The sequence below is a fragment of the Phyllobates terribilis genome, unplaced genomic scaffold, assembly GCF_046119375.1.
Source record: "Phyllobates terribilis strain yellow unplaced genomic scaffold, ASM4611937v1 Scaffold_51__1_contigs__length_9155689, whole genome shotgun sequence".
Taxonomy (NCBI): domain Eukaryota; kingdom Metazoa; phylum Chordata; class Amphibia; order Anura; family Dendrobatidae; genus Phyllobates; species Phyllobates terribilis.
In genome coordinates, this window is record NW_027362811.1 from 3,871,254 (window position 1) to 3,897,500 (window position 26,247).

A 26,247-nucleotide genomic window follows, 5' to 3' on the forward strand; every position below is an offset into this window, starting at 1 on the left:
CATACGGTGGAGGATCTAAAATGTACAAGTTATTTTATTAATGTTTACCTGTCTATTGTTGCTTGTGTATAATTTTGTGTTTCTAGTTATTTATAGGAGTCTTTGGTGGATTTACCGGGAATCCTTTGTGTATATAGTTGGAGCGTAACCCAGGACGGACTGAAAGACTGTTAAGGACTCGGGGCAGGACAGACCCCTACCTGGTTACGTCTCCCTGTGTTGGTGAAATGGACACCCTTGTTTTCTTGAAAAACTGCACCCGGTTGCGGACACGCCATGACCATCCTAATGTTTTTCTTTATTGCGTTGTTTCTGTTTGTAATTTGTTATGTTTACAAAAGTATGTTTAGTCCCGGAGTACTAAAATTCACTAGGGGGGAATGTGGCACCCCAGGGGTCTGGTCTCCACAGTAATAGCAATGTTATGTCTGAGAGCAGGTGGGAGGTCTCTTGGTCAGGAATCCTATGCATGCCACACCTCCTGCCCAGTCCTGGGAGGGGAAGAACTTCCCCTATATAAAGCTGGGGCTGAGGCAGGGTTAGTGAGAAGAGAAGAGTTGAGAAGAAGAGAAGCAGCATAGGAAAGAAAGATCAGGAGCTCTGTGGGAGCAGGCTAAAAGGAATCAGGGGCTGGCAGCTGAAGAGCTCGCCCTGATTGAAGAGTTACTACCGGACCCGGAGTCCGAGGCTGTGGGGATTAACCCAGACCCAGCAGCAGAAACCGCCCGGCAGGGGATTTCAGGTCCTCTGGCCAAGAAACCCGAAGGCACGGTCACACGCGTGGGACCAGCACCGTCGTCGTGGAGCGGAAGCCACTAGAAGGCCCCGAGTCACCGGCCATACGGGTGAGCACCACACGGTACACTCAGGGACGTGGGCTACTTTTACCCGCCTCTAGCAAGGTAGCCAGAAGAGTACGATTAGTGGGGGAGGCCTACAACTCCGCCTGGCCAAGGGGGATCCCATCTGCTCAAGGACTGACCAGGCCCCGACCGCTAGCCAATACTCCGGGAGGGTCTATCTTTGTCACCAGTAAAGACCCTGAACTACACCGCATCGTCTCTGAGTGGTTCCTGCTACCCCCATCATCCACGTCGGCTGCCCTGAGGCCATACCCCTCCCGTTGGGGGTTATACCATCTACGCTGCACTATCCTACCACCGGCCTCAGCGGTCTGCCCTGCAGCGGCAGCTCCATAGCTGCATTCAACGGGTGGCGTAGTCGTCCTACATCTACTGCTAATACTCAGCCACACAGTTTGACTCCCTGGGCACGGACCGGGTCACCGCCACGAGACTACTACCCCTATCAGATCCGGCTCCGGGTAGGCTCCCGCGTGCGCAACGCTACTCAGCACAGGCCCAGGGGCGCGTCAAAAGCAATCACCAGCTTATCAAAGAGAGATGACCTGGTGATTAAAAAATCCAACAAAGCAGGCTGTATTGTTGTTATGGATAAGAAACTCTATGAAAAATGTGTTTATGGTATCCTGGATGATAATGAGACGTATAAAAGGATACAATTTAATCCTACAGAATCATGCAGGAAAATCTTGAGTAAATTGGTTGAAGATGGAGTTAAAATGGGGGTGTTTACTGAAAAAATGAGTTATAATATAATACCTGATAATCCGATGACACCAATTTTTCATGGGCTCCCTAAAACCCACAAACTAGAATTTCCTACACCTTTACGCCCCATCATATCGAGTATTTCTTCTTTGAACGAAAATTTAAGTCGGTGGGTAGAATTTTATCTACAGCCATTAATTCCCAGAACACCGGGTTATTTAAAAGACACGTCATCAGTGACTGATTATATGAAAAATGTAAAATGGTCTGAAAAATCTAAATTTCTGTCTTGTGCTGTGGTAAATCTGTTTTCATCTATTCCACATAATCTGGCATTAACTGCTGTGTTCCACCATCTGCAAAAATATAGTGGCTATACGGATGAAACAAAAGAAATGATTATCCGGAGTATTGAATATCTTCTGGAGCATAATTTTTTTATGTTCAATGAAGAATATTATTTCCAGATCAAAGGTTGCCCAATGGGCTCATGTTTCTCCCCATCCTTAGCCATACTTTTTGTATCATGGTGGGAAGAAAGTACTATTTTTACAGATACAAATCCTTTCAAAAATGACATTGAACTATATGTTAGATATTTGGACGATGTTTTGTTAATATGGGTAGGAGAAGTGGAAAAAATTCCATACTTTTTATCTTATATCAATGCTAATGATGTAAATTTAAAATTTACTTATACTGAACCGCAGGATAAAATTAGCTTTTTGGATTTGTATCTCATGGGGGATGTAAAACAACAAAGGGTTAAATATCGCAACTATAGAAAACCTGTCAGTGGGAACACTACGCTTAGAGCAGACAGCTGCCACGCCGCCCATACTGTGAATTCAATCCCCTATGGGGAATTAAATAGAATTTATAGGAATAGCTCTGATATCACACTATTTAATGAACAAGCAAAGGTAGCAACATCTAGATTAATGGAAAGGGGGTATAAGAAAAAACATATTGATTCAGCTTTAAAAAAAGTTCTTGCAAGAAACACTCATTTAAATAACAGAGATGATGGTATTAATAACAGCCAGAAACTAATAACAAAAAAACCAAACAATATGGACAAAAAAACCATCTTCAGTACCCCATATAGCTGCCAATTTCAGGAAATAAGAAATATTGTACACAGATATGTCCCTATATTATTTCAGGATCGAGATTTAAGCAAAATCCTGGAAAATGGATTAGTATGTGTGCCGAGAAAAGGGAGATCATTAGGTGCTACTCTTTCCCCAAGTCTATACAGGCCACAAAAAAGTGATAAAAAAATCTGGCTCAGTTGTAAAGGTTTTTTTAAATGTGCATGTTCCAAATGTACGATGTGCCAGTATACATTGCAAACTCAGAAAACTGATGCAGCCAATGATATAAAAAGATTTATTAATTGCAATACTAACTATGTTGTGTATTGCATATTTTGCAAAGAATGTAAAATTAAATACATTGGCTGCACAATACGTAAATTAAAGAAAAGGATGGCAGAACATGTCACCAACATCAAAAATAAAAATGCATCCTATTCAGGAGCTTGCAAACATTTTGTAGAGAGACATAAAGGGGAATTAAATAATTTTTCTTTCTATGGGTTAGAAAAAGTGGATATTCCTATTAGAGGAGGGGATTGGAGGAAAAAACTCCTCCTAAGAGAGTTATTTTGGATTATTAAACTGGATACAAAATACCCCAATGGCATGAACTATAGGAATGATACCCTTTATCTATATTAGATCTTAGAGAATTGAATGTCGTTTTTTTTTTTTTTTTTTTCTCTCTTTCTTTTTCTCTGGCTTTCTTGGATTTAGCCTTGTGATTATGCTGATTATTATCAAATGTGATTGATTGCTAACATATGTGTTTATTGATCAATGGTTGGTCACCATTTGTTTTTATACCATGTATCATAAGGAATCTGTATCTCAGAGAATAAGGGCTTTTGCCAGAAACATGTTGAGATGTATCCCCAACCTGTATGATCTTTTAATTATTTTCTAATAAATTGAGGATTTTAATTATTCTTGGGACTCACCAAATTTATTTTTATTTATTTTTCTTATGTGAAGCCTTAAGTCACGGCTATTGGTTGGAGACCCACAGCATTGCAAAACGGACTGAGCTATACAAATAGGACACGGTGAGGCTGCTTTTTTTGTTTTGGCGCAGAACTTGACTCAAAATTAGCTGGTATGCCAAGCTCTTCTGCGATTTCCCTCGCATCAACTAACAGCTTCTCAAACTCTTCATTGCTTCTTAATGATTGCAGGTATTTCTTTGTTTTGTCAAGGTGTTGAGAAGCAGCAGCTAAATCGAATTCTTGTGACTGAAGTAACTTACTTGTTGTCAAATTGATTTCGTACAAAATGTTGAACCATACTAGAACAGATGTAACAAAAGAAAAGGTTCCAACTTGTTTAGCAAGACCTTGAGCTTCTAGCCGGGAGACATTTCCAGAGCTTCCTGTGAGACTAATATTTTCTGCTCTGTCCATTAGGGCATCATGGACTTCGCTCAATTGGTAACGGAGGGGGGCCAGAGCATCAATTCTACTTTCCCACCTTGTTTCGTTTAGAGGTTTTAGAGTCAGAGATGGCAAATGACGCACGAGTACTTCCCAACGCTGAGTTGACGAAGAGAAAAATACGTCGAGATTTTGAACTAACAGGAAAAAAGTTGTCGCTCCAAAACAACATTTAGCGGCATCGTTGACGACTAAGTTTAGAGAATGGGAGCTGCAAGGCACAAAGAATGCACGTGGGTTTATGTCCAAAATTCGTCTTTGTAGTCCAATGTTTTTTCCCTTCATGTTGCTCCCATTGTCGTAGCCTTGCCCTCGTAAGTTGTCCACAGAGAGCGACAGTTCTTCAAATTTGTTCAAGACAGCGGCTGTCAAACCACCTCCAGTTGTATCAGAAACAGGAATGAATCCCAAGAAGTGCTCTTTAATTTCAAACTTTTTGTCTTCTGATGTGGAAACAAACTGAACAATGATAGTCATTTGTTCAACATGAGACGCGTCAGAAGTACAATCCAGCTCTACAGAAAAGGATTTTGCAGTTTTGACATCGTCAAGAATCTTTTCCTGAATACCATTACTTAGCAGTTGAATCATCTCATTCTGTATTGTTTTTCCCAAATAATGTGCATGAATCTCTTTGTCCCGGATTTTCCGAATGTGCTCACACATGACGGGATCGAACATAGCCAAATACTCCACAAATTTCAAAAAGTTCCCATTATTAGATGCAAACAATGCATCATTTGATCCACGGAACACTAAGTTTTGCGTACCTAGTACCCTCACTAGAGCTATCAACCTTTCTAAAATTTGATGCCAGTATTTTTCTTGCTCTTCAATTTTGCGTAAGTGTTCTTCGTCAATGGTCTTGTTCATCTTACGTCTATTTTCGAGTTCCTTCCATTTTTGAAAGCTAATCATGTGATCTTTGCTTTTTTCGTGGCTGGCTAAAATAGCAGATATGTTTTTCCAGTCATTTACACCATCAGTACCTAAGGCTGAGCGTTTGATGATTCCTAGTTGAAGTGATGAGTCTGGAAACAATGTACAGCAAAAACAAAAAACTGAATTTTGCTGAATAGAATACGTTAGCCAAATGCGTTCAAGACTTTCACCATTGACAAGACGACGTTTATAGTGAACACAAGAAAATTTTCTACGATTAGTGTCCAAAGGAAAATAGAAATCTTTAACTTGTGTGGGGCTGAGTTTTACTACATCTAGGCGTAAGTCATCATTGATTACGGTCCACGTAGCGGGATCGTCCGAATAGTATTTCTATAGATGTACCAGCCTCCATGTCAGTACTGGTACTTTGATCAGATCTACCACCAGATATTGATGGTTATAGTTCACTATTTTCAGCATGAGAAACAAATTCTATTTCCACATTCGATATTTCCGAGGCAACAGAAGCCTGTTGTTCCAACGTTTGGAATTCCGCGTCTTCATTTCTATTGCTTAGATATTTTAAAAATTACCCTTTGATTTTTGAAAGTGATTTCTCCTCCTCAGCTTTTCTTTTACGGTTCTGAAACCCCGAAAGTTTTTTCTTCTTATCAGCCATGACTCGTTACAACACACAGCATTTACCTAAAAGTTAACGCGCCGATTAAAATTGTTATCTGAACATTATATAATACGATTTTACTTTTAAGACAAAAACCACAAATTTCTTTAACAATTTCCAATGTTTCCAATATTTTTGAAAATCAAAACAGTATACCTACCTCGCAGCGCCTAACACTTTAGAACCTAGGCCAAAAATTTACTAAAAACCTCTTATTTTCTATTTGCATTCATGAAACCTCATGGAACAATGAATCTAATGAATATACAAAATAACAGCAATGGCTCACATGATAAAGCATGTAAACAGTAGAGACATACCTCGAAAATATTATAATCGCGCGCGCCGATATGCAAAAAATGTAGATACTATCTCCCTTGCCTTAGCTGGCCTGACTGGCAGTCCAGGCAGTCTACGCCAATGCGTCAAAACAGACTCCTCCCACTAGCCGCATCGACTGCTGATGACATCTATCAATATAATCGCCAACTAGTACCTAAAGTCCAAACTACGTATAAATAGGCCATATGGTACACCTACCTTTTAAGTATACGTATTTTTTTCTCTCGGGCGCCCCCTTAGTGTAGTGTGTGCATTTTTGGTTGTTTGCTTTGCTTTGCCAACATTTGAAAACTTAGGAGCAAAATAAACGCGCGGGATCAAACACCTGTCAGCAGACGATGCAAACGACTCACGTCCGTAGTTTAGCGCCTCCTTTCCGTGCGTAAATTGAAGCTCAACGGTTTTTCTTTTAAATTTATGGCAAAAAAATTTATGTACATTTTTCTTTCCATCCCTAAAACTTTTTGCCTTTTGAAAAGATTTTTTTATAATTTTTTCTATTTTTTCTCTGGCGCCCCCTTAGGGTCGGCGCCCTAGGCGGCCGCCTAGTTCGCCTATACGTTCGGGCCGGCCCTGCCGGCGGCTGCCACTGGTATTGCTGTGCAGAAAGCCGGTCTCTGCGCAGCAATACACTACACTACAGCGCTGATGTCGGCGGCTGCTGGAGAGAGCTGCGATCGTTACGGGGTCTATGTGCCTGCAGGCCGCAAGAAGCAGCCGGAGGGGCCACATGCGGCCCGCGGGCCGCGTGTTTGAGACCCCTGCCTTAGAGTATGTCTACATTCAGTGATTTTTTTCATGGAAAAATCTGACTTGTATTTGCACTTGAATCTATGTTTCAGAAATCCAAGCCAGACCCTCATATTCCTGCTGTGGGTCCCCACGCGGGTTAGTGTCATTCAGTTGGGCAAGTCTGACAGTGGCTACCTGCTGCGCTTTCCAGGGAGAAACTGCTTCAATAAGAGATTTTTCACTTATTAAAGCATTTTTCACATCCAAAACCAAATGAACAGCAACATGGATTTCTTACTGAGATCAGTAAGATATGGCTTGTGAGTAGAATTCATGTGGATTCTGATCAGAAATATGTGTCAAATTCTAAATAAAAATGTGCAGCAATGTACTCAGCACATAGCACTGCCTACTATGCCAGACCTGGGCAAACAGCAGCACGCAGCCAAAGAGTTTTATGTATTGGTCTCCCAAACCACTCCGCCACCCTCCGTCTCACATTCACTGATATCTTCATCCTCACTGTGCAGCTCCCTGTCCCATCACTGAGCCGGTGCACCTGAGAGCGCTGCAGGTGTGATGACGTCACTACATGGCGCCAGCAGTGCCTCAGTAGACAGCGCAGACTGGAGCAGTGGGAGAATGGGGTTAGGAGAGTACGTTTTTTCAACATCTTTCTACGAGGGAAGGGGGGGACATAAAACTGAGTAAGGTGCTGTGTGGGGAAAATACTGTGCAAGGAAACTGTATGAGTGCATAATACTGTTCAAGGGAACTGTGTAGGGACATAATACTGTGCAACAAGACTGTATGGGTTGTGATAAACTGACTTGCTAGGCTTTCCAGAGGCAGACACAGGACACACGGTTCGGGTTAACTTCCTGCTGGTTTATTGTATGGCATAAACTCCAGCAGCGTTCCACAAAAATAAACAGGCCCTCTCCGGGTTAACGGGAAAACAAAAGATAAAGTATAGCAGAGTCCATTAGCGAGGCTTTTCCCACTCAAAGTAGCACAGTGAAGTGCCCCAAACACCAGTCCTTCGGTGTTGTTCTCTGGCAAACACAGCCTGGAAAATTCACTCTCCAGACCACACACTACAGAAAAAAAATAGTGACTGAGCATTTAAGCTTGCTCAGCTACGCCCTGAGGGGACGTAGGGTGAATGACCTCCCACCCTCTTTGCCATTCACATAAAACCACACCCTTTAGGAATTAACCCCCAACATATAACATGCTGGAGGAAAGTTTGTAGGTTTCAGTCCACACAAGCTAGCAGCCGGAGTGACACATACCTCCTCTTGCATATAACACCGGTGACTCTGTCACAGGGTGCAGAATACTGTTTAAGGGAACTTTGTGGGGACAATACGGTGTAAAGGGGCTGTGTGAGCATATCGTTCTGTGAGGACATAATACTGTGTAGTGAGGCTTTGTAGGGATGTCATTCTAGGTGCCGGGCCGGGTGGTACATCATATTGTATTAGTAGCTGTTGATCAAAATACAAGGGCTGAATAACAGGAGCAGTATGATTTCCGCTTTACATACAACTGATAAAAATCAGTAAATGTTATGGTTTTGAGTAGCTGCTACAGGTAAGAATGCATGCTACAAGAAGCCCTATTGCATGACAACTGAAAAGCACTACAGTGATAAATAAGTGCTACAGCTCCTAAGTCTAATAGATGAGATACAAGGGCGGCAGTAGAAGCATTTACCTTACTGCCCACTAATGAATGAAACCAAATATTGCCGAATAAGGCTCATTTGGATATGAAAAGATATCTATTGTGATCCAAATAGTTTTCTATCTATAGAAACTGGAGAGACTGCTGAACTAGTGTTGAGCCACCCCCGTAGTGTTCGGGTTCGGTTCGGTTCATCGAACACCGGGATGTTCGAGGAACTGTTCGTCGAACTGTTCATCGAACACCTTAGAACACCGTCGAACACCGTTAAAACCAATGGCAGGCAAACAAAAACACATAGAAACACATAGAAAACACCTGCAAAGGTGTCCAAAAGCTGACAAACTGCTCAGAAGACACTCTCTTTAAAAAAGCCGGCCGGCAAATTCAGCAGCGGCATACACCGGTACCCGACAATTTAGACAAGAAGGAATAGAGCATCACACATAGATTAGATAGATAGAAACATGTCAGTCACACATATAATAAGTACAGTGATAGTGTTGCTTACTGTACTTGTCATTTAGTGTAAAGGATTTATTTAAAAAAATAATAGTGTTTTCATGCACTGTCTCTTTAAAAAAGCCGGCCGGCAATTCAGCAGCGGTACCCGACAATTTAGAACAGAAAGATAGAGCATCACACATAGATTAGATAGATAGAAACATGTCAGTCACATATATATGAAGTACAGTGATAGTGTTGGTTACTGTACTTGTCATTTAGTATTAAAATAAAGGATTTATTATTAAAAAAATTGGCGTGGGGTTCCCCTTAATTTTAGGCTCTAGCGGAGGTTAAGCAGACGGCTGGAGCAGATGTTTGAAGCCTGGGAAAGGGGTAATACCCACGGAGCTTCCCAGGCTACTAATATCAGCCCCCAGCTGAATACATAGCCTTTACTAGCTATTAAAATGGGGGACCCCCCCAAAAAAATGACGTGGGGTCCCCCCTAATTTAATAGCTAGCAAAGGCTAGGCAGACAGCTGGGGGCTGATATTAATAGCCCAGGAAGGGAGCCATGAATATTGGCCCCCTCCCAGGCTAGAAACACCAGCCGTCAGCCGCCCCAGAAATGGCGCATTCATAGGATGCGCCAATTCTGGCACTTAGCCTCGCTCTTCCACGCTGCCCTGGTGCGGTGGCAGGGGGTAATAGGGTTGGGGTTGATGTCAGCTTATAATGCCAGCTGACATCAAGCCCAGGTTAGTAATGGAGAGGCGTCTATAAGACACCCCCATTACTAACCCCATAGTCAAAGTTAAAAAAAACACAAACACCCAGAATAAAGTCCTTTAATTGAAATAAAGACACAATCCTTTATTGTTCTAAATTAAACCATACTTACCATCACGCCCATTCCAGCTGAAGCCAACGATCTCCTGCAATAAAAGAAAAATAATAAAGCAACCTCATCCTTACCTTTCCATGGTTCCCACGACAGCTTCAGCTCTGCTACATCGAGATGACAGGCTGGACCGCAGCAGAACGCTGCCATCCAGCCTGTCATCCCGCAGACACTGAGAAGCGCAGGCTTGCTTGCGCTGCTCAGCGTCTCTCTGTGACGACATCCAGATGAGCCGAGTTCATGTCCAATGAACTCGGCTCACCTCATGCACGTCACTGACAGCGTGGGAAAATTCTCACGCTGAAGCGCTGATTGCAGGAGAATTTTCCCACGCTGTCAGTGACGTGCAGGAGGTGAGCTGAGTTCATTGGACATGAGCTCACCTCATGCACATCACTGACAGCGTGGGAGAATTCTCCTGCACTCAGCACTTCAGCGTGAGAATTTTCCCACGCTGTCAGTGACGTGCATGAGGTGAGCCGAGTTCATTGGACATGACCTCGGCTCATCTGGATGCCGTCACAGCGAGACAGTGAGGAGCGCAAGCATGCCTGCGCTTCTCAGTGTCTGCGGGATGACAGACTGGATGGCAGCGTTCTGCTGCGGTCCAGCCAGTCATCTCGATGTAGCAGAGCTGAAGCTGTCGTGGGAACCATGGAAAGGTAAGGATGAGGTTGGTTTATTATTTTTCTTTTATTGCAGGAGATCGTTGGCTTCAGCTGGCATGGGTGTGATGGTAAGTATAGTTTAATTTAGAACAATAAAGAATTGTGTCTTTATTTCAATTAAAGGACTTTATTCTGGGTGTTGTGTTTTTTTTAAATACTTTACTAGAAATTCATGGCGGTCATGTCTAATACTGGCGTGACCCCATGAATTTTGGGCTTGGGGCCAGCTGATAATACCAAGCTGGCCCTAACCCCTTTATTACCCAGTGAGCCACCGCACCAGGGCCCTGGATGAGTTGGGTACAGCGCCAGAAGATGGCGCTTCTATGAACGCGCCATTTTCCGGGGTGGCTGCGGACTGCAATTTGTAGCGGGGGGGGGCCCAGAAAGCTTGGGCCTCCCTGCGCTGCAGATTCCAGCCCCCAGCTGCCTAGTTGTACCTGGCTGGACACAAAAATAGGGCGAAGCCCCACGTACTTTTTTTTTAATTATTTCATGAAATTCATGAAATAATTAAGAAAAAAAGGCCTTCCCTATATTGTTGTGTCCGGCCAGGTACAAATAGGCAGCTGGTGGTTGGGGGCAGCCCGTTCCTGCCTGCTGTACCTGGCTGGACACAAATATAGTGTGAAGCCCCACTTCAATTTTTTTAATTATTTCAGGAAATTCATGAAATAATTAAAAAAAAATTGACGTGGGGCTTCGCACTATATTTGTGTCCAGCCAGGTACAGCAGGCAGGAACGGGCTGCCCCCAACCACCAGCTGCCTATTTGTACCTGGCCGGACACAACAATATAGGGAAGCCCTTTTTTTCTTAATTATTTCATGAAATAATTTAAAGAAAATTGACGTGGGGCTTCGCCCTGTTTTTGTGTCCAGCCAGGTACAACTAGGCAGCTGGGGGCTGGAATCCGCAGCGCAGGGAGGCCCAAGCTTTCTGGGCCACCCCCGCTGCAAATTGCAGTCCGCAGCCACCCCGGAAAATGGCGCGTTCATAGAAGCGCCATCTTCTGGCACTGTACCCAACTCATCCAGGGCCCTGATGCGGTGGCTCACTGGGTAATAAAGGGGTTAGGGCCAGCTTGGCATTATCAGCTGGCCCTAAGCCCGAAATTCATGGGGTCACGCCAATATTAGACATGACCACCATGAATTTCTAGTAAAGTATTTAAAAAAAACACAACACCCAGAAAAAAGTCCTTTAATTGAAATAAACACACAATCCTTTATTGTTCTAAATTAAACCATACTTACCATCACGCCCATTCCAGCTGAAGCCAACGATCTCCTGAAATAAAAGAAAAATAATAAAGCAACATCATCCTTACCTTTCCATGGTTCCCATGACAGCTTCAGCTCTGCTACATCGAGATGACAGGCTGGACCGCAGCAGAACGCTGCCATCCAGCCTGTCATCCCGCAGACACTGAGAAGCGCAGGCTTGCTTGCGCTCCACAGTGTCTCTCTGTGAGGGCATCCAGATGAGCCGAGTTAATGTCCAATGAACTCGGCTCACCTCATGCACGTCACTGACAGCGTGGGAAAATTCTCCTGCACTCAGCGCTTCAGCGTGGGAGAATTCTCACACTGAAGCGCTGAGTGCAGGAGAATTCTCCCACGCTGTCAGTGACGTGCAGGAGGTGAGCTGAGTTCATTGGACATGAGCTCACCTTATGCACGTCACTGACAGCGTGGGAAAATTCTCCTGCACTCAGCGCTTCAGCGTGGGAGAATTCTCACGCTGAAGCGCTGAGTGCAGGAGAATTCTCCCACGCTGTCAGTGACGTGCAGGAGGTGAGCTGAGTTCATTGGACATGAGCTCACCTTATGCACGTCACTGACAGCGTGGGAAAATTCTCCTGCACTCAGCGCTTCAGCGTGGGAGAATTCTCACGCTGAAGCACTGAGTGCAGGAGAATTCTCCCACGCTGTCAGTGACGTGCAGGAGGTGAGCTGAGTTCATTGGACATGAGCTCACCTTATGCACGTCACTGACAGCGTGGGAGAATTCTCCTGCACTCACCGCTTCAGCGTGAGAATTTTCCCACGCTGTCAGTGACGTGCATGAGGTGAGCCGAGTTCATTGGACATGAACTCGGCTCATCTGGATGTCGTCACAGAGAGACGCTGAGCAGCGCAAGCAAGCCTGCGCTTCTCAGTGTCTGCGGGATGAGATGCTGGATGGCAGCGTTCTGCTGCGGTCCAGCCTGTCATCTCGATGTAGCAGAGCTGAAGCTGTCGTGGGAACCATGGAAAGGTAAGGATGAGGTTGCTTTATTATTTTTCTTTTATTGCAGGAGATCTTTGGCTTCAGCTGGAATGGGCGTGACGGTAAGTATGGTTTAATTTAGAACAATAAAGGATTGTGTCTTTATTTCAATTAAAGGACTTTATTCTGGGTGTTTGTGTTTTTTTTAACTTTGACTATGGGGTTAGTAATGGGGGTGTCTTATAGACGCCTCTCCATTACTAACCTGGGCTTGATGTCAGCTGGCATTATAAGCTGACATCAACCCCAACCCTATTACCCCCTGCCACCGCACCAGGGCAGCGTGGAAGAGCGAGGCTAAGTGCCAGAATTGGCGCATCCTATGGATGCGCCATTTCTGGGGCGGCTGACGGCTGGTGTTTCTAGCCTGGGTGGGGGCCAATATTCATGGCTCCCTTCCTGGGCTATTAATATCAGCCCCCAGCTGTCTGCCTAGCCTTTGCTAGCTATTAAATTAGGGGGGACCCCACGTCATTTTTTTTGGGGGGTCCCCCATTTTAATAGCTAGTAAAGGCTATGTATTCAGCTGGGGGCTGATATTAGTAGCCTGGGAAGCTCCGTGGGTATTACCCCCTTCCCAGGCTTCAAACATCTGACCCAGCCGTCTGCTTAACCTCCGCTAGAGCCTAAAATTAAGGGGAACCCCATGCCAATTTTTTTAATAATAAATCCTTTATTTTAATACTAAATGACAAGTACAGTAACCAACACTATCACTGTACTTCATATATATGTGACTGACATGTTTCTATCTATCTAATCTATGTGTGAAGCTCTATTCTGTCTGTTATAAATTGTCGGGTACCGCTGCTGAATTGCCGGCCGGCTTTTTTAAAGAGACAGTGCACGAAAACACTATTATTTTTTTAAATAAATCCTTTACACTAAATGACAAGTACAGTAAGCAACACTGTCACTGTACTTCGTATATATGTGGCTGACATGTTTATATCTATCTAATCTATGTGTGAAGCTCTATTCTTTCGGTTCTAAATTGTCGGGTACAGGTGTATGCCGCTGCTGAATTGCCGGCTTTTCATGTTTCACTGTTGGCACTGTTCCCATCGATTTGGGCAATCACTGTAATGCCACAACCACCATGGCTGTGGCATTACAGTGAGTGGCAGACAATCCCTGCATCATTGGTGCTCTAAATAGCGCCAGACGTGCAGGACACGCTTTTGGTGCACGAACAGTTATCGAACATAACCTCGAACAGCCGAATTTTTTGCAAATCGTTCGGGTTCGTCGAACAACTCGAACACCGCCCAAAACAGCTCGAATTTGAGATTGGCGAACAGTTCTAGTCGAACACCGCTCATCTCTATGCTGAACACCTGGATGACCAGTTTAGTTGTACATATAAGCAGTTTTCTCATGCTATGTATAGCATAATCCCTTATATCCAATTTCCTGATAAATAAGCCCTGATAATAAAGTGAATAGTGTATACCGAGTATGATTATATTGAGGACTCACTATTGGTGGTGATTTATTCTGAAGAATAATATATTTATATATAATGATGGTAGGGTATGAGATATATTTTTTGTCTTTTGTAGGTTTTGCATCTTTTTGCTAGTGTGAACATGCTCCTATTTCTTGCATGTGTACCATCTTAGACCTCAGTTCACATTGCTTGGTTTTTTGTCTTGTTTTCATTCTGTGCAAATTAGGGGTGTGGCATCCCCCTTGTTGAGCTGGTTAGTATATATGTAGCTTACCACGGGCTTAGGTGGTCTGATGTTGGGACCCGGTTCTATTTGTCTACCCTTTTATATGCATTACTTCAACTTTGATATACAATAAGGTTTTTAATATAGACAGTGTAGGACCGTCCCAATTTAGGGTCACCTTGTCGCTGGTGGGACGGCTTGTATACTTTTTTTGATCAAAAATAATTCACTAAGGACCCTATATTTCATATGTAACTTTGTTTTACATTTAGATATAATGATGGTAGGGTATGAGATATATTTTTTTGTCTTTTGTAGGTTTTGCATCTTTTTGCTAGTGTGAACATGCTCCTATTTCTTGCATGTGTACCATCTTAGACCTCAGTTCACATTCCTTAGAATAATATATTAGACAGATAAGCCCTCGATACACAGCTGCCATAACAGAAGCACAAGCACTTTAATAGTTATGGGTCATATAACCCGTCGCTGAATTATCAGAAACATCCAGTACTGTGTGTTTTTTTAAGTGTGTGTTATCTTTTCCGTTATTATATCTAATAATCAAAATAAAAGTTATGTTTTATATTTAGGTCTTTATTAAGGGATCTCTATTTGCCTTTGGCAATTTGTGTGTACATGAAGTAAACCCTAAGCTGACCTTTGAACAGAGTTTTTGTGTGTCTGATCAACACAATGTTACGCCACATGACCGTATACGGCCAACCCGGGTTCCATAGTTCCGTAAGCCCCCTCCCCAACTTACCGACCTCACGTACCTTAACAAATAAAAACACTGCACCTGTAATTTTCTTAGGATAAATTTGGCATAACTAAACCGAAATCGAACCACCGTGTTACCCTCAGCCGTCCATCACCAGCTCAAGGGCACCAAAAGCTCCCAGGGTAAAACCCCGTTCAGAGCCCCCAAAAACCAAATGCCAGATCACCCCGCTTAATCAAGCCACTGCCTGTAAATTTCCAATAACTTTCCCACCGACACTTCTGTGCCAACTCCAGGAACCCCACCCCCCGCCACAAACGAACAGCTCTGACCACCTCAGGCTCGTGAGCGCCCCAACACTGCCAAAGCCCTCTCAATCCCCTCCTGTATAGATAATGCCCATAAATCAATCCCAATATCGTTCAGGTGCACACCATCCTTTGCCCAAAATTCACCAACCCCTGCCTCAAAATCAAGATGCCGAACACTTACTCCCCCGTTTCTACCAACAAAAGCTGCTATGGCTCTATTCAACTTTACTCGTGCCCTATTAATGCCCTTCACTGATCTGGCCTCCCTCCAATTTTTTCTCGGCACAATGTCAGACCAAACCGTCAACACCCCAGGAAAAGATGTCCATAACCTTAAAAAATCAATTCGAATATCCCTCATCAATTCCCTAACCGGACGAGCCCCCAAATCATTCCCCCCCATATGCACCACCAAAATGTCCGGCGCCCGGTCCAAACGAGCCGCCTTATGGAATTCAGGAAGCACCCTTCTCCATACCATCTCTCGAAAACCCAGCCACCGGACCACCACTTGCTCTCTGCTAAAACCTAATTGCCTACCGTTTGGCCTCACATCCGCCCGCAGCACCCCTCAATGAACGAAAGAGTGTCCAAGAATCCAGACTAAAATAACGGGACGTCACCTGCAACAAGACAACCAAAAAGGTATTCACTTCTGGACAAAATAAAACCATAATTCCGCATACCTAATGCCGCACATAGGACAGATAACGATCTGAACTCCACCTCCCGATGCGTTTTATCACATCCTTTCCTAAACCCAAACCGTCCGCTTCTGACGCCGCACTGATTCTGAAAGAATGCGACCCGTACACCTCAGGACTAAGACCCAACTCCCGGATCCCTTTTTTAAATACTGCAATAAATTGAAAACGGGACAAAAACTCTCCGTTTTTATGACACAATAATGGGCCCTTACGTCCCGACCAAATCTGCCAATAAGCCATTAAACATCTCCTAGGACAAATAAAAGATCCATTAACCTCCCCCAATACCACTCGCTTGCCTCTGCCCAATTGATCCGTCTTCCCCCACCTAATCCAAAATTCGATTCCCCCTTTCCGACCGCTCACATCCTCAGCAAACAAACCCCCAACCTTATTCCTACTTGGTGCCACCAACTCACCTAATCTTAGTGCGCCAAAGAACGCCAATGAAAAAGCCAATCTAAACAGTGTGGCTTCAAAAACTGAACAACAAATCTTATCCAACACAAAACCCAACCGCTCTAAAATACTAAAAGTCACTGATCTTCGTTTATCCAACACCTTACCGCCTCTCCTAAAGCCCCTAAGTGCTTGCTTCACTAAAAAGGACTTTGTAACATCTTTTATCCCCTGCAATTTAAAAGCGAATGCCAATCCTGCTACAAATTTACTAACTTTTGACACAGACCATCCAATCTCTCCTGCCCTTCCCACAAGAAACAACACTGCCATCTCTCTATCTCCTTCACTTTCCACCACACCCCACTCCAGAATCCAACTTTGCCATACTCGCCATGATGCCTCGTATGATGCCCAGGTCTGCCTCGTAATGGACTCCCTTATTAACCGTCCGGCTCCTCCATAATCAGTTGCCACAAATGCGAAGGGCATTCTTGACCCACGTCCTCTGCCTCTGGTGCTAGCGCCTGAAAACGGTCCCACTGAAAACGAGATAAGGCATCTGCTATGGAACTTTGTACGCCTGGAACATGGACTGCTGTAATCCAAGCGTTCAAATTGAGACAACAAAGAACAAGTTCCCTCAGCAGCCTAATCACCGGCGGGGACGAGGCCGACAAGCTGTTGATGACAGACACCACTCCCATGTTATCGCAATGAAACCGAATTCTCCTGTTGGCAAAACACTCACCCCAAATAGTAACCGCGACAACAATAGGGAATAATTCCAAAAACGCGAGGTTCCTCGTAAGACCCCTCTCCGTCCAACCAATCGGCCATGCCCCAACACTCCACCGCCCTTTCCAGTAGGCCCCATAACCAGCACTTCCTGCAGCATCTGTAAATATCTCACAATCCAAACTGCTCACAAACTCCTGCTGGATTAATGACCTGCCGTTATAGCTTTCCAAAAACAACTTCCAAACCTTCAGGTCCTCCTTGTGTTCCTTATTTAGGCGGAGAAAATGATGGGGCGCATGCACTCCTGCTGTCGCGCCTGACAACCTGCGACAAAAAATGCTGCCCATTGGCATAATCCTGCATGCAAAATTTAAGCGCCCCAGCAGCGATTGTAGCTCCCTCAGGGTCACCTTGCGCAACCTCCCGACTCTATCGACCTCCTGCTTGAGCAAACACAATTTATCTTCAGGTAATCGACACTCCATCCTTTCCGTATCAATTACAATGCCCAAGAAGCTTAGGATTGTGCAAGGGCCTTCTGTCTTTTCTTTTGCCAATGGTAAGTGTAGCGTCGGCGCACCTGCCTCCTGTTAGGTAGGGACGCCGTTCCCCTCACCTCTCCGCTCCGTGCCTGGCGTCTTCCTCCCATTCTGCTGGCAGCGCGCGCTGCTTCCCGGTCACTGTGCTTAGGGTGCGCGCGCGCTCCCTCTCTCTTAAAGGGGCCACGTGCGCCGTCCTAAGGAGTCACCGGCCAATGGCCAGAGGACCCCACCATATATAAGGCACCTCCTCCAAAATGGAGGTGCCCGAGCAATGTTGTTGCAAAGTCGTTCAACTCTGCTTCAGCCCTCAGGTCCCGTTGCCAGCTTGTCTTCCAGTGCTGTCTACCTGCTTGCAATCCTGTGGTCCGACAGTCTGCCTACCAGCACCTGCTAGTCTGTCTATGGATCAGTCCGCCCGCGGACCAGGAAGTACCTGCCAGTTACCTGCCTGATACCTGCCTGCCTGCCAGCCTGTCCAGAGGCTCTTTCCCGCTCACCTGGGAGCGCTCACCTGCTACCCGCCTGCTAGCCTACCTGGAGGCTTAGCCGTCACTTGCTGTGACCACCTGCCTGTCCAGAGACTCTTATCCGCTCACCTGGGAGCGCTCACCTGCTACCCGCCTGCTAGCCTACCTGGAGGCTTAGCCGTCACTTGCTGTGACCACCTGCCTGTCCAGAGACTCTTATCCGCTCACCTGGGAGCTCTCACCTGCTACCCGCCTGCTAGCCTACCTGGAGGCTCTGCCGTCACTTGCCGTGATCACCTGCCAGCTAGCTGAGAGACTCTTACCCGCTCACCTGGGAGCGCTCACCTGCTACCTGCCTGCTAGCCTACCTGGAGGCTTTGCCGTTACTTGCCGTGACCCCCTGCCTGTCTAGAGACTCTTACCCTGCTGTCACTTGCCGTGACCACCCGCCTGTCAAGAGACTGTCCCCGTCACTTGCTGTGACCATCCTGCCCTTCTACCCTGAGACTGTTCTTGTCACTTGCCGTGTCTACCTACCCGCCTTCCCTGGGAGCCACCCACTTCCTTACAAGGACTGTCCCTTTGTATAGTAGCTCAGAGGTTCCACCTCCCAGACCCGATACAGTAAGCCAAAATGCTCCGCTACCCACACCATAGTACCTAATAAATTCCTACACAACAACGATTGCCGAGGGCCTATAAACAAAAAATCATCCAAATAATGAATGACTGAATTAACTGATGCCAGGTTCTTCACCACCCATTCCAAAAAGGTACTAAACGTTTCAAACAAAGAACAAGAAATTGCACAACCCATTGGCAAACACCTATCCATGTAATATGCCCATTCCAAAAACAACCTAACAACGGGATGCTATCCGGGTGAACTGGCAGCAACCGAAAAGCCGACTCGATATCCGTCTTAGCTAGCAACGATCCTGACCCATATCGCTGTACCCATCGCACCGCCGCATCAAATTATGTATATTCAACCAAACATAATTCCTGTGCAATGCCATCATTCACCGAGAGCCCCTTCGGGTACGACAAATGCTGAATCAAACGAAACTTATTCAGCTCTTTCTTGGGCACAACACCCAACGGCGAAATAACCACCCTGCTGCTAGGTAATACCCGAAACGGTCCAGCCATCCTGCCCAATACCACCTCCTTAGCCAACTTCACGCTAACCACATCTGGATGAAGGGAAGCTGACGTCAAATTTTTTACTGAAAAGGGGACCTCGTGCTCAGGAGGAGGGATTCTAAAACTTACCAAAAACCCATCCGAAATGACCTTAGCCTTCAACTGATCCGGATACCTACTTAGAAAGGGGGCCATCGCGTGCACCCTCACCGGAGTCACCCCCTTGACCCATACCCAATGTCGGCTTTCCCTTTCCCTTCTTAAAGCATTTTGATGCTCCGTGTGAGCTTCCATTACAATGGGAGCACACGTGTTTGAATTTACAGGAGCTCCCGTACTTGCATTGGCCATCGTTAAATTGCCAGCAAGTTCCCACTTCCTTCTTAGTGCTTTGCGCACCCTGGCTACTTCCCCCGTGTAATGCTGATTGGTTACCACTACTGCTGCTCCCGTGAAAGGACTGCCCATACCTCACTGGGGCCATAACCTTCAGCCACAAACCAATGTCCTTTTGATCCCATCTGATCTCAGGGCGGACTGCCTTCCTCTGCCGAAATTGCTCGTCATATCGTAACCACACCTGACCCCCGTAAGTCCTATGAGCCTCCCCAATAGCATCAAGGTAGCAAAACAAACCCGAACAATTATCAGGAGCTTTTTCTCCAATAACGCTACCCATTATTGCAAAAGCTTGTAACCAATTGACAAACGTCTGTGGAATCAACCTCCACCTACGTTTCTCTTCCTCCTCTTTTTTACTGTCGTCCTTTTTTCCCTTACCCAGGTTAAACTTTTCCAACGGAAGAAGGGAAAAAATTTCGACATACTCGTCCCGCCAAATCTTTTCTTTAACCTCTCTTTTTAAATGCGCCCCCAACGGCCCCTCAAAGCACACGTATACCTCCCCTTTCGCCCTATCATCCAGTTTTACAGTATCCGCATTTTCCTTTTCTGTCTGCACACAAACCGATACCCCAGAAGGTGTCCCAGCTGCATACCCCGCCGACCTGGCCGACTCGCTCCCCACCTGCAACAACGCCGGTTGTCTAGGTAGCCAAGCCCCCGCCGGTGACAACCCCCCTTGAATGGCTCCCGCCCCGTCTATTCTCGCCAAAATGCGCGACATGCTAACCAACAAATCCCTAAACCCGCTTACATCCGACCCACTACCTCCCCTAACATTTTCCCTGCTGGGCCCAGGCACCTGCCTATCCCCTACCCCATCCGTTAAAGACCCCGCGGGTGACAAACCATACATAGACGCATACTCACGAAGCTGCGCAGGTGCTGTGTCCCCGCCAGCCGTACTCCCCGAGTCCTGATGAGTCCTTGGTTCGTCTTGTTCTTCTCCATAATCCAGTCCGACCGACCCCTGCCGCTCAAGGCCCGCACCCATGGCCTCCTCGTCACCAGGGGAGACCTGAGCCCGTGCCGACATCCCCGTCGTTTGTCCTCCGCTCGTCTCTGTTTCGGTCCTCACCGCCAACCGTGCACCTCCGCGATTTTCAGACCCGGACTCACCAGCCTGATCCGTGTTGATCCATGGATAACTGCCAGGCAACTCCGTACTGCTGCCCGCCGCTCCATCCCTCAGCCTGGAGTGACTTGGGCCAGGCAGCAGGTCCTGGAATTGATGCTGCCTGCCCATGCAGCTCCGCTGCTGTCTGCCCCCTCTGGTCTGTCTCGCAGGCACCCCGACAGGAACGTCGCCAGGTGTGCCTGCCGCGCTGGTGGTCCCTCCGTTCCCTGCTGCAGGATTGCCGCTCTTTTTTCTTTTGAATAACCGGCGTCTTGAATCGCCGCTGGATCTAGGAGCGGGGGGCGTGTCCCTGCGCCCGCCGCTCATTGGCTGTGCATCCCTTCCATCTGTATCCGGGGCCGGAAGTGACGTAGGCCCCATTTCCGGTGAGGCCCCGCCCCCCGGGTGACGCGTCTGCGGCCCGGGCCTTGCTTCCGGCGCGGCCTGAGATCTAGTACTGCGGCGCGCCGAAGGGGCAGGCTACACCACGACGGAGCGGGGAACTTCAGTCGCGGACCGAGACCCGATGCAGGGGGAGCCCGCAGACCGGCTGGGCGGATTCCTGCCGCGGCGGGCACGCCGGCAGGAGATTCCGCCGGCATGCTCAATGGACGCAGGGTCCCCTGAGGGGCTCCGCAGCCTGCGCCTGCTGCCCGTACCGACCATCTCCGGGGAAAGCCTCTCGGGGGGCCGCGTCCTCCTGGCAATTCTTCCCGATCCTGACGGGGATTCTTCCTCTCCGGCATTCCCCAGCAGCCCGGCCAGCTGAGACTTAAGCCACCCTCCTCCTCGCCTGGATATGGCAGTCTCCCTCAGCCTGGCGATAAGGGACTCCATGGACTCCATAATAGCCAGAAGAGTGTCCCAGCAAATTGGTAAAAAGTAAAATTATATATATATATATATATATATTTTTTTTTTGGGGGATTAGTGCTCCAGAACTTCTCTCAATGACTTCTTCTCTGGACTGCCCGTTTTCCTGCACTTTTCCCTATTATACCTCTCCCCCCTTTACCCCTCCCCCATCCAAATGCCAGCCCCTCCAAGCCTACACCCAATCCCAACCATTGGGATTTAAAAATTGCACCCTCCTGGCCAATCCCAGTCATGTGGGGCTTCCTTCTAGGTTCCCATGCCTCCAGCCCCCTTCTTTATGAGCTAAAGAGTACTTAAAAATGAGCAATTGATGCCTATTTGCTTCTGTGCTGATCTGACACATGGGCCCATCAGGTAAAGTGATGGGATGAAGTTTTCTCTCCTCATGTTGAAAAATGACATTTTCTGCCACCTATTGATGAGAGAAAAAAAGTGATGAAGATTTACAAACTTCTAACATTAGTCAGTGAAAAACATACAGAACAAGGATGCAAATGTATCTTTTTTTTGACAATCCAATCATTTGAATGGGCCAGTTTTATCTGCAAATCAGATTATAATCAAACATGTCTCAAATTTCTTTTGTGAACCATCAGCATCAGAAAAGGTCCATAGACTATAATTATTATGTTTTTATAAGCAAAGAAAAGGAACACAATGCAAACTCTAAAATCAGACATTTAAATGGATGAGTTTGGTGGGCAAACAGGGTCTGACTGGAGCACCGGGACACTGGACAATTATCCGGTGGTTCAGGGTCCTTGGCAGGACCCTGAGCAAGACGTAGAGGGGGCCCACTGGTTTCAACTGAATGTGCATCCGAGGACATTTCATTAATGATCAGTATTGTAATATTCGGTCACTATGTTGTAATATCTAGTCCGGTCATGGTGTGGTATTTATCCCTGTATGTGTTATAATTTGGTCACTATGTGGTGTGGACATGGTGTGGTGATATTTCTCCCTTGTATGTGGAATTATTTGGTCGCTATATGTTGGTAATATATGGTCTGGTCATGATGTGGCGATATTTCTCCCTTTTACAGTATGAGGTATTGTTCGGTCACTATGTGGTGGTCAATTTTTCTCTCTGATATTAATTAGGAGAGTATTCTTTATTTAGATTTGTGATTAAATACTTGGAATAAGATGCACTTACAGGAATTCTACTGTGAAAACAAGTAATCACCTTTCCAAAGGATAAGTGATAAGGTATTGATTGGTGGGGGTCTGACTGCTGGGACCCGCACCGATTGGTAGAATGTGGAGCTTTTATCCCCACTAGACTGGAGCAGCATGTGCGACTTCACCACTGATCCATTCATTCCCTCAATGGCTGCGAGCGCTGCTCTTGTTTTTTTCTGGAAGCCCCAAAGAGAATGAATGGATCTTGCGGTCAGACATCCCACCTGCCGCTGCATTTTAAAATGGGGATAAAAGTGTCCTGTCAGGGATAAAACTTCCCAATTCTGATCAGTGCGGTTTCACATGGTCAGACCCAAAAGATCATTAAGTTATCACTAGTGTTGAGCGATACCTTCCGATATCGGGAAATATCGGATCGGATTGGATCGGACCGATACCCAAAAAGTATCGGATATCGCCGATTCCGATACCGGAACCCAATGCAAGTCAATAGGACACAAATATCGAAATAAAAATAAACCCTTTCTTTCCTTGTAGGTTAATTCTACATGAAGGAAAACAACTAAGAATAATGTAGAATGTATTGGGGGAGGTGGGGGAGACAATAAAGGCATAGAGGTTTAGCCCAATCAAATGGAATAGCAGGAATTAATATTTTTTTTAAGACGTTCTGAGTTACGGAAATATTGACTATGTTAAGTTTTTTTATATTTTGACAGATATTTATGTTTCACTACTTCCATGCTCTTCACCTTCTTTTTTACTTCTCCCACACTTTCTCCTTCATCATCCTCACCATCAGAATCTTTTTCATCAACTTCTTCTTCACCTTCTTCACCTTCTTCTTCTTCACCTTCTTCGTATTATTCTTTTTTTTTACATTCTTCATATTCTTCTTATTCAACTATTATTCTTCTTCATATTCTACTTCTTCATCTTCTTCATATTCTTCTTCATCATATTCTTATTTGTGACAGGCATTCCTGTAGTTGTTATCTATAAAAGTTTGAACATTACACCTTTTGTTCTGCCCGTCACAAAAGATTCACAACAGGATTTGTCCGCGTTCAATTTGGCCTGCAGCAGCAGGTCCTTTCCAGGGGCACCACGAGGAGGAACGGACTCACCCCCATACACTGCTTAGTCATCTTCTGCTTATAATTTAGATATTATCTTTTGCTCTGATTTTTAGTCTTATGCTTAATGTTCTTCCGCTTTTTGTTCTGCAGCTTCTTGTACTTCTGCTTCTTGGTTTTCTGTCTCTTGTTCTTCTGTATCTTGGTGGTTGTCTTCTTGTTCTTTGTCCTCTTGGTCATCTTCAACAGGGTCTTCTTTCCCCGCTGATTTCGCCAAGCCCGTTCCCTTGGCTGTGGTTTCGCTAGATAGTAGGTAGGGACAGTGGGAATCTCGTTCATCCATTCATGCGCGTCACTAATTAGATGACGAGACATTTGGCTACCTTAAGAGAGTCATAGTTACTCCCGCCGTTTACCCGCGCTTCATTGAATTTCTTCACTTTGACATTCAGAGCACTGGGCAGAAATCACATCGCGTCAACACCCGTCTCGGGCCTTCGCGATGCTTTGTTTTAATTAAACAGTCGGATTCCCCTGGTCCGCACCAGTTCTAAGTCAGCTGCTAGGCGCCGGCCGAGGCGAGGCGCCGTCCAGCCTGGCTCCCCCGCCGCGCCCGCCGGGGCGAACCCGGAGGAACGGGAAGGGGGCGGTGGAGAGGCGCCCGCCGCAGCCGGGGCGATCCACGGGAAGGGCCCGGCGCGCGTCCAGAGTCGTCACCGCCGCCCGCCTGGACCCCCCCGCCCGACCGTGCCCGGCCCGCCCGGCCGCCTGTCCCCACCTGGGGCCCCGCGCGGGCGCGCCCTCGCGGGCGGAATGCACGGGGTGGGTGGGGGAGCGGGCAGCTGGGGGCAGGCTGGAGGTCGCACGGAGGGAGCGGACGGTGGCGCCTCGTCCAGCCGCGGCGCGCGCCCAGCCCTGCTTCGCGCCCTGGCCCGACCAGCCCAGTCCTTAGAGCCAATCCTTATCCCGAAGTTACGGATCTGACTTGCCGACTTCCCTTACCTACATTGTTCCAACATGCCAGAGGCTGTTCACCTTGGAGACCTGCTGCGGATATGGATACGGCCCGGGGCGAGATTTACACCAACTCCCCCGGATTTTCAAGGGCCAGCGAGAGCTCACCAGACGCTGCCGGAACCGCGACGCTTTCCAAGGCTCGGGCCCCTCTCCAGGGCGCCCTGCCTTTCACAAAGAAAAGAGAACTCTCACCGGGGCTCCCGCCGGCTTCTCCGGTATCGTTTGCGTTGCCGCTCTGGGCACCCCCGCCACCCCCCTTGTTTAGGAGGGGGGAGGCGGCTGGGCGCCCTTCTCCGCCGCTCCGGGTTCGGGGATCTGAGAACAGTCCGCCCCGGTTGACAGCCGCGCCGGGAGCGGGGGGCCCCCTTCCCCCGTCGCCGAGCCCCACTTCCCCCCGAGGGACCCCCGTCTCCGAACGACGGCCGGGCGGCGGGGGGATGGGGAGGGCGGAGCGGTCCGGAGGAGGTCGCGGAGGAGGTTGTCTCCCTCGGCCCCGGGCGACGGCGACTGCTGCTCCCGAGAGGGGGAGGTAACGCAGGGAGGGCATGAGCCCCGCGCCCGAGGCCTTCACAGCCGGCCCGGCGCCACGGAGGAAATGCACGCTGCTGGGGCCGGAGCCGCCCGGGCCTCGTCCGCCCCCAGCGCCCGCGGGCCGGTGGCGCCCACCCTCCTCGCCTCCGGAGGGGGAAGAGGGGAAGGCGTCCGCCGGGGCGAGCCGGGGTGGGAAGTAGCGCGGGACCCGGGCCGGCCGACGCCGAACCCGCCTGGCTGAATCCTCCGGGCGGACCGCACGGACCCTACCCATTTACCTCTTAGCGGTTTCACGCCCTCTTGAACTCTCTCTTCAAAGTTCTTTTCAACTTTCCCTCATGGTATTTGTCCGCTATCGGTCTCGCGCCGGTATTTAGCCTTAGATGGAGTTTACCACCCGCTTTGGGCTGCATTCACAAACAACCCGACTCTGGGGAGACCGGGTCCCACTGCGCCGGGGGGGCCGCTACCGGCCTACCACCGTTCGCGGGCTGGGGCCACTATTAGAAGGACTCGGGCCCCTGAGCGATGTCGGGGTGGTCCGGTCTCCCGTACGCCACATTTCCCGACGCTCGCCAGGCGGACGGGGATTCGGCGCTGGGCTCTTCCCTCTTCATTCGCCGTTACTGAGGGAATCCTGGTTAGTTTCTT

The 26,247-nt window shown here is 47.3% G+C and overlaps 1 pseudogene; it reads left to right on the forward strand.

Annotated features, from left to right (window-relative positions):
- The first annotated feature begins 21,749 nt into the window (after positions 1–21,749).
- LOC141191714 (translation factor GUF1, mitochondrial-like) overlaps positions 21,750–26,247 on the forward strand; it is a 69,601-nt pseudogene continuing 65,103 nt past the window's right edge.